Consider the following 9,190-nt stretch of genomic DNA (forward strand, 5'->3'; position numbering starts at 1 on the left):
ATTATAATAACACCACAAGATTCGGCAACAAGTACCTCAAAATCACAATCAACAACGGAAAACGACTCTAGGGAGGCGTCTGATACGCCATCACGAAAATACAGAGAGACACCGCCCCCTTTTTTGTTGTCTCTGAACAAAGACACATGAGAATAGTCTTCAAATTGAGCAACGTCAGAGGAATCAGTGAACCAGGTTTCTGTAAATGCTAGAACATCAAATTTATGGTGAAGTAAGTTCAGATAAGCGCCAACGGTATCTACTTTGTTTCGAAGACTTTGTGAGTTTAAACAAAACATAGAAAGAGGCTTATTTGAATGAGAAGGTAATCCCATTACTGTATCGATAAATTCATGTATCGCGTAGTAACTGTGTTTTGTGAAGATGCTTCGTAATCCATACTGCTAGAAAAGATAAAAAAAAACAGAAAAAAAACTAAGTTGATGGACGCTCACGCCTCCGAATCATCACTTTCAGCCTGCTTAGTTTCCTTGATATTACACAGATCTGCCTCACACGAAATCCGCAGAATTGGTTCACCTGGGCCCTTGCGGACCATCACCTTTCCATTCTTTTGCCACGTAAAGCATATGCTTATCTCTTTCGAGCATGCTCATTCTATTCTTTTCAATAAAAACACGTCAAGTTCTGAGTGAGGTGGCTCTTCGCATTGTTTGTGTAGTTTGCTTTTGGTGTCATGTAGTGCTTCGATGCAACCTAGATCGACATCAATTAGCCCTTTGTAAGCAACGATGCGGTACAACACAAATGGAGAAACAAAGGCATGTTTGCTCACATGATATTGCTTTCAACTCTCTGTTTATTCCTTTTTCCGTACTGTTCCTCAAAACTGTATAGTGGTTTCTGAAAGGTGTCTGCAAAGAGGAATGGAAAGCAGGCACATAGCATTCAGTACGCTGCTATCCGGCTGAACTGTGCTATAGGTAAAAAAAAGATTACCTCCACGCTCTCCTGCATCAGGTCACTGTCATTTACTGGCAGTGTGCCAAGAAAGGAGTGCAGCTGCCAATAAAAGGGCCACTCCACTCCTTTAGATCCAGTGGACGATCCAGATCGCCTCAGCTTCCTAGAAAGAAAGACAGTTTTAGTCCATGAAACTGTGTCACGAAAATACATAACAAGGTACAATTACTTTTAAGAGAAAAATGGAGGCTAACACTGTTGGCTAACACTGGTATATATTCAAGTTGCCTGCTCTTAATAAACTAGTTGGAAGTTGCGGTCTGTTCTTGTCGTATGTGTTACTTTGTTGTGTCCTGTTTTCTTTGCGCAAGTGCATTATTTGAAGAGAGAGAAGAAAGGGAATTTTAATGAAAGAAAGGCGGAGAGGTCGGCCGGTGGTAACAGGGCCCTTTACACGCTGTCGATGAAACGTTAAAATACGGTTTGGTTTGGTTTATATGGGTTTAACGCCCCAAAGCGACTCGGGCTACGAGAGAGACCGTAGTGCACGGCTCCGGAATTTCGACCACCTGGGGTTCTTAAACATGCACTGCCATCGCACAGTACACGGGCCTGCAGCATTTCGCCTCCATCGAAATGCGACCTCCGCAGCCGGGATCGAAGCCGCGCCTTTTAAGTCCGCAGCTGAGCACCATTACCACTGAGCCATCGCGGTGGCTAAAAAATATGCACGCTACAAAGAAAATGTACGCGGTCAGTGCAACCAAGCTTAGTTCAGGATGACACCGCACCACGTACAGGAAAGGACACGCAACTCGTACTAAACTGTGTTCTGCTCACGACCGGCAGCCGGTCGAGGTTCTGCTGAACGCTACGAGATTGGCATTCACTCGGACGAGCCAGGCTACGATAGCGGCTGCCGCTCGTTACACACACACACACACTGGTGTTTACACGAGGAACCAAAATAGACGGTAAACATCATTACTTGAGAATGAACAACAAAAGATTTAGTGCTTACCGGTATTGCTTGTTCAAGTTTTCAAGCTTCTGCCGCACCTGCTTTGCCGTGTACGGTCCCTCGCCCGACGGCAGGCCCGCGTTCAACAACTCTGCCATCGCGTTATATACGCGCATTGCGCGTGTTTGAGCGCTGTGCGCTAAGGTTGTCCTCCCAGATTCGTATCAACGCCTCTGTAGTCACAGTAGGCCAGTTGACACGCTTCTGGGAGGACGATTCGCTAGCCGTGGCACTGGGCTCGACCGACATGGTGGCAGCCATCTTGTGAGTTAGCAAGACTTGACTGAGGTGGCCGACCTCAGTTTACGATAACCATGGTTACCGACATAACTGTGGTTAGATTGTCCGTGTGACTGCGCATAACTATAGTTAGTATTAACTGAGATAAACTGAACCGCGGTTAAGTCGGCCGTGTAACTACGGTATTAGAGGTGGGACCTGTAGTTGCTTTTTTTAGTGCCAGGGCCAGCATGCTGAAATGCTGATGGCACAGTGTCATCTCTCGCGCACTTATGCGTGCACTCACAGACACCCTTTCAGTGTGTGCGGGTGGCAGTCTCGGTCACAAAACAAAGGAGATGCCGTCGACTCAGCATGGCAAGCTCTGCCGGAAACCACCTACCAAGTGACAATGGGGGTGGTCGTTTGGTGCGCAGCTTTCGCCAGTCGCAAGCCAGAGATTGCGTCGGAGCCAAAGGTTCACCCACAAAACACAGTATATACAGTAAGGAGGCGATACAGAGGATTTCACAATCACTCGTAGGAGCACAAAGCGATTTACAATAGCATGCAACTCATGCAAAGTCACATTCGAGAGAGACTACGATACAACCAAAAACTTGCACCTAAAGTGCACTAACAAAAGATCGACAAATAAGCAAAACACAGTTTGTTCACCGGGCACTTCGACAGTCCGACGACCGGAGGATGATGACGGAGCCTTCCCGCAGGCTGGCGCACGCTGCCTCGCTGGTCCGTGGCTGGGTGAGTGGTGTGTACCCGGGACTCATGCGCGCGCGCGCGCGCGTTTCACTGAAGCTTAAACGGCGGCCTTTGCGCACAAACAGCGGTCAACGTCCTTCATATATAGGCGCGCGCCTCGTCTGTTCGTTCTTTACGCGAAGGCAGGCGCGCACATCCACACAGTATCAACTCCGCAATTTCTCATTCTCGCGCCGGGCGCCGCGTCCCCTTTGACAGTCGTGGAGACCGTTTTCAAGAACATTTGAGTTCTTTCTGCCGATCCGCCGCCACCGGCGCGCAGGCGAACTAGAGAGGGCATCAGTCAGCACGCTCAAGGCTACACCCGCTCCGTTGGCAATCAGTAGCATTTACTCCAACATTCTCAAATTGTTCGACGGCACGCTCGGACATGTTTGCTTTGGCGCCGCGCCGGCGAGCGAAGGGGAGAGGGCAACAATACGTACAAGGTTAGGCGTACTGTACCACTACTCTAACGCCAACTGTAATCCACATGCAATTCAAGAAACAATTCATTAGACGGCGTAAAAATGAGGTAAATTATTTTACATTCCTCGCGCTGCTAGTTATCCTGTGCTGTTCATGAACTGCTGCAATAGACACGACAACTTATTTGTTTAGATAGCAAAATAAAAGTGAACGAAAAAAAGGATACGTGTAATTAGCAGCGCAAATACCTTTTTTTTACCTGATAACACCGCCGATACAGGTGCAGTCGAACAGGACAGACCTCCGAGAAAGGTCATCAAGAAACCAGAATGGAACAGAACCAAACTGAAAGCAGCTGAGAGAGGTGCAAGCAAGCTGCACGAACATCGCAGCAAAATTAGAAAGAAGCTGAGACGAACCTGCCCCACTTTCAGAAGGGGCCCAGTGAGGAGGCGCAAGCGCAAACAAAAGAGCGCACTCCGAGGGAAAACAACGAAAAGCGAAGCCGTCATGAGCGAGCTGGCGTAAAATCTGTTTGCAACAGACGCGCTAGCTGCGAGAAAAGAGGAAGGGCTCGCAGTCCGAGCAGAAATACACAGAGGAGTACGAGTAGGAAGCGGAGTCAGAACCGCGTCAGGAAGAGAAGCCTCAGTAAAACGCGAATGAAAAAGCAGAGCTCGCTAAAGGAGAAAAGGCTAGAGTCGCGTGCGGAAGAGAATCAAAAATTCTACAGAAAGCTTGAGGGAAACCGTCTTGTTCCCAGCCCATGTACGCCGAACGTGGAAATATTGGCGAAAGGATGCATCATACTTGCGTGCTCCCTGAGTAATGTTGTTAATGTTTTGCCGAGTTGCGTCATATATTTAAGAGACTTTAAACATTGTCAAGTGTTATATGCGGGGACATCATTGTAATGAAGTGTGTATTTTGGCATTCGCCATTGAGTTCGTCAGCGCAAGCGTGCGCGCACGAATTTTTGTGGTTTGTTAATATTGTTGCACAATACTCTTAAAGGACAGAGGAGTGTCACAAAATTCGGCGCATATTCGAAAAAAAAACGGCGCTGCACGTAAGAAATCTAGCCCGCGCGCTGTAAAATAAAAAAACAGTGTGTTTAATCAAACAAAAAATAACACAAAAAACAGCATGTGTAACACTGCGTGTTACGCAAACCCTTTCCACTTAGCTCGCCGACGCGGCGCCAAAGGAAACACGGCCAGCGCGGCGTCGACTTCTCTAGAATATCTGAGTAGTTTCTACTCATCGTCGACAGAGAGGGCATGACCTTGACCACGCTAAAGTGATACCCTCTCCCCTTCGCTGTCGCGCCGGCGTCCTCGCATCACGAGAAGGAACCAGAAATTTCTCGAAGGCTGCCTCCGCGCTCGACCAATGGGGTCGCGCGCCCGACACGAGCAAAAGGAGCTTGTGCAGTTGAAACTGCGTGTACGTTCGCGCCTGCCTTGGCGCGAAGAACAGACGCAGACTGCGCCTATAAATGAGGTGCTTCAACCGCTGTCTGTTATCCCGAGCCGCCGTTTAAGCTTCCGAGAAGCGCGCCCGCTCGACTCCCGGGAGAAGACCACTCTACCAGCCACGGACGAACCAGCGAGGCCACGTGCGCCGTCTGCGGATCGGCCCCGTCGAGCTCCTCAGGTCGTCGGACTGTCGCAGTGCCCGGTGAACAAATTGTTTTATTGATTTGTCTCTCTCTGTGTTAGTGCACTGATTTGCACTGAGGTGCAAAGATTTGCTGCAGTGTTATCTCTCTAATGTTACTTTGCACGAGTTGCATCTTATTTGTAAGTCACTGTGTTTGTGCTCTTACGAGTGATTGTGAAATACTCTGTATCGTCTCTTTGCTGTATAAACTTTCAACAGGATAGATCTAGCTGATCATTGCCGTGAGTGTCAATCATGTTTTCCGTCCTTGCATTTTACTGACATTTTGTACAAACACCCCGACCAGTTGACCAGGGAAATTATCGAGGCGTATAACATGACAAAGAAACCAAGATTATGTGTCAGCCAACCATCCCTGCTCCTGCGTGACTGTGAAGTTGCATATCTGGACATCACATAGTAACACATGCGTTCTGATTTTGTGTTTTTTTCGTTTTCTGTTTCCTTTTATAAGTGTGCTTCCTGTGATTAAACTTTAGTTGAGAGTCAGCGCTTGGTCCTGTGTATTCTTCGTCTAGTCCCCGTTTGTTCGCGCTGTTTTTTTGCAGTATAAACTTTGTTTTGTTTGTGAACCTTTGGCTCCGACCCATTCTCTGGCTTACGACCGGCGAACGCTGGGCACCAAACGACCAACCCTCTTGTCACTTGGTAGCTGGTCTCCGGCTGAGCTTGCTGCGCTGAGTCGAGGGCATCTTTGTGACCGAGACCGCTACCCCCACACGCTCTAAGGGTGTCTGGGAGCGCACGCAAAATTGCGCGAAGTGGTGACAGTTGTTCACAGCTGCAAACCCAGGAACGGCGAATAACAGGTGCGCGAGTAGCTGACTTCATAGGGCGGGGAAAAAAGCGCACGAACTGCCGGGGCTCACGCGAGCTTAGGGGAGATCTAAAAGCTGCGGTGCGATCTCGCTGACTTCATGGAAAACCGAGAAACTGCAGTGGCGCAGCGAATGTGCCTCGCCCGGGCGTCGGCAGGTGAGAACAGGTTCTAGTTTTTCCGGCGAGCGAATCCGCTTCTTTCGCAGGATTTTTGGACAAGTGTGAACGCTCCCTCTAGTCTAGTGCATCCCGCTCTCAAAATAGCAGAAAATATATTTCCAGAAACTATAAGTACCAGCTTCTTTCGGACACTTCTTTCAGAAAAAGGCCCGATGGCCTCCGCAGTAACCGGCAGTAGAGAAAGGAAGACCAGCGAAATAGCAAAGAAAAATTAGGAATCACAATCGCACTGTTCGCGGTTGGTGGAAATCGTCGTGTAGTTATGAGCACAGGCCAAATAGCCGAGTCTAGTCTCTTCAGCCCAAAAATCATGAATGCTATGACCCTAAGTGAAATTGCAGGGGACAACTTTGGAAGTTGGAATAACCGTCATAAACAAAAAAGCATCAACACCAGGGACAAAGGAAAATGGAACAAGCGCTGTGTTATTCCTTCCTTGGTCTTTCTTTTGACTGTGTTCGCGCTGTTACTGTGAGGTGAATTTTTTTACTTCGGCAGCCTCGCTGGCCGCGCAGCTGTACTCGAGAGAATGTCAGCTCAATGCGGCATTTTAGCAAATAGGAAGGCTAATGAAGGTATCCGAAGAAGCCAAAAGGACCGAAATTTCGGAATTAAAAAAACCAGATCATCGAAAGTAGAAAAGATGTAGCCTGTAATAGGTTAGAGAACGTGCAATGTAAGGCACAAAGATTTGTTCACAACGGATACAAACGTGCTGATTCTCCTACCGAACTTTTGCATCGAGCTGGCCTTCCACAATAAATGCTCGACTCAAGTTCATGCGACTGAAATTTGTGTTCCTCCTTTTAAATTGTGGCCTCGAATTGGACGCATGTAATTATTTTTCTTTGTTACAAAGAACAAGTATTCTAAACATTTAAATGAATATATTGTGAAGAAGAATGGCTTCATCCTATATTTACTGAAGAAAAGAACAAGAAGAAGAAAAGGAAGACAAACAGGAAGAAGCTGCGAAGCGGACGTGCTGACGTGTTCTTGCTGGCCGCTGCTGTTTTCTGCATCTTCTTGTGGTTCCGGCGTGTTCATCCTTGGTGAGCCCGTTCTACGTTGGGGGGTTTTGGCCAAGGCGTAGTTTAAGACGCAGTTCATGTGAACATGAGAGTGCGTTTTGCTGAGAGATGTCGTTGACCTCCCCAGGTGGAGGGTCGGCAGCTTGGTTTGCCAGCTTGCCAGCCCAAAGCCTGCCACTTGAGTCCTTCCACAAAAATGGCATTGATTCGGTTCCCGTGGCTATCGTCCCAATCGGTAAGGATGCGATCAAATTGAAAACCCCCAAACTAATTCAACAGGAGCTAAGATCATTGACTGCCCAATACCTGCAGATCTCTGAAGTGCGTCCATTTGGCCGTCGAAGAATTGTGTGCAAGTCCTCTGACATCGCTTGTGTTGCAGACTTGCTTAAGTGCAAAATTTTCAGCTCGCTGCCGGTGAAAGCAATCATTCCCGAACAGCTTGCTTGGGTCAAGGGTATCGTAAGAGGTGTCGACCCAGCATCGTCTCCGCAAGAAATTCTACAGGAATTTCAGGATGCAGGCGTTGGGGTTCTTTCAGTCTACCGCTGCAGTAGAGAGGTAAACGGCTCGCGTGTTGCTACTGAGTCTGTAATAACAACTTTTGCTGGCTCGTCCTACCCTACTGAAATAAACATCTGGCCGATTTTATACCGTGTGGACCCTCTAGAACCCCGTCCTCTTCAATGCACCAACTGTTGGCGGTTCGGGCATTGCGGCATAGCATGCAAGTCGGAGACCCGCTGCCGTTTATGTGGAAAAGGTCATTCTGCTGATAACTGCACCTCAGAGCAGCCTCTTTGTTGCCTCTGCAGCAACAGTCACTCAGCTGATGATGCCAACTGCGCAAAACGTAGTAAAGAGCGTAGCTTGTTGGACATTATCAAAGAGAAGCGGTGCTCATGAGCCGATGCTTACGCTGTTCTTAACAGGAAAAAAGATTCATATACTAGTCGTGTGCGCGCTTCTGTTGGGGACATTGAGTCCAACTTGACTGCCTCAATTGTGACCACAGCAGAAAAAGCTCTTAATAATCTGGTTGAGCGAATGCTAAACACTTTCTCTGAGGCGTTGGCTCAGTTTGTTGCAGTTTAGTCTGCGTCACCATCAACACCCGACCTGGCAGCAACGTCTGCATCTGTTTCAGCTTCTGCAGTTAGTGCTAGCCGCTCTACATCACCTTCTGATGCTCCCCGGGTCCCACCTAACATCTCTGTTCCTAGCAGTGATTGTCGCAGTGACATCTGCACAACAGATGTCGAAATGTCGTGCCCTACGCAGAAGCGCCGTGCTTCCTCATCACCATCTAATTCTAGTTCTCTACAGATGAAAGCTAAAAAGGGACCACCCAAACTTCATCCCCATGTTGATATCCTTAAAGAGGCGGTTTTTGCCTCTTCTATTGGTGAATAATCATGGCAGGTATGAAAGTGTTACAATGGAGTGGCCGTTCCGTGTTGTCTTCTCTTCCAGATCTAGACATGCTTATTCACAAGCCTAAGCCTGATATTGTACTTTTACAAGAAACGTGGTTATCACCGTATAAATCATTTGCAATGAGAAACTTTCGAGTTTTCAGGTCAGATCGAAATGTTGGCAGGGGAGGTGGATTGGTAACCATGCTATCTAAAATTTATGTCATCAGGCGTCTATCTCTTAGAAAAATCTTCTCCCTGACTGTGAGCTTTTAGCGATCAAAATTTCATTTCCACATTGTGCTGACATTACAATTGCTAATGTCTATTTTCCTTTAGTTGTACACAGGACACACTGTTCAGACAGCTTGGTGACTGGCACAAACAGTGCAGTCATCGCAGGAGATTTTAATTCTCACCATAGTGACTGGGGAAGTCGTACTGATTCCTGCGGCCAGCTTCTGTGGTCGTGGCTGTCTGCAAATTCTGTACGCTGCTGCAATTCTAGAGAAATAACCTTTATGCGAGGGATTGCTCGCTCAGCCAATGACTTAACATTATCAGCAGGTAGGCTAGATGTGACTGATTGGTCGACAGAGGATTCGGGTACGTCTAGTGATCACTTTCCTATAACTTTCGCTATCCGGTTATCTCCTCTTAAAACTAGTTGTGTAACCCATAAATTTGTCAACCACAAAATTAATAAA

This window comes from Amblyomma americanum, chromosome 3 (assembly GCF_052857255.1).
Source record: "Amblyomma americanum isolate KBUSLIRL-KWMA chromosome 3, ASM5285725v1, whole genome shotgun sequence".
Lineage (NCBI taxonomy): Eukaryota > Metazoa > Arthropoda > Arachnida > Ixodida > Ixodidae > Amblyomma > Amblyomma americanum.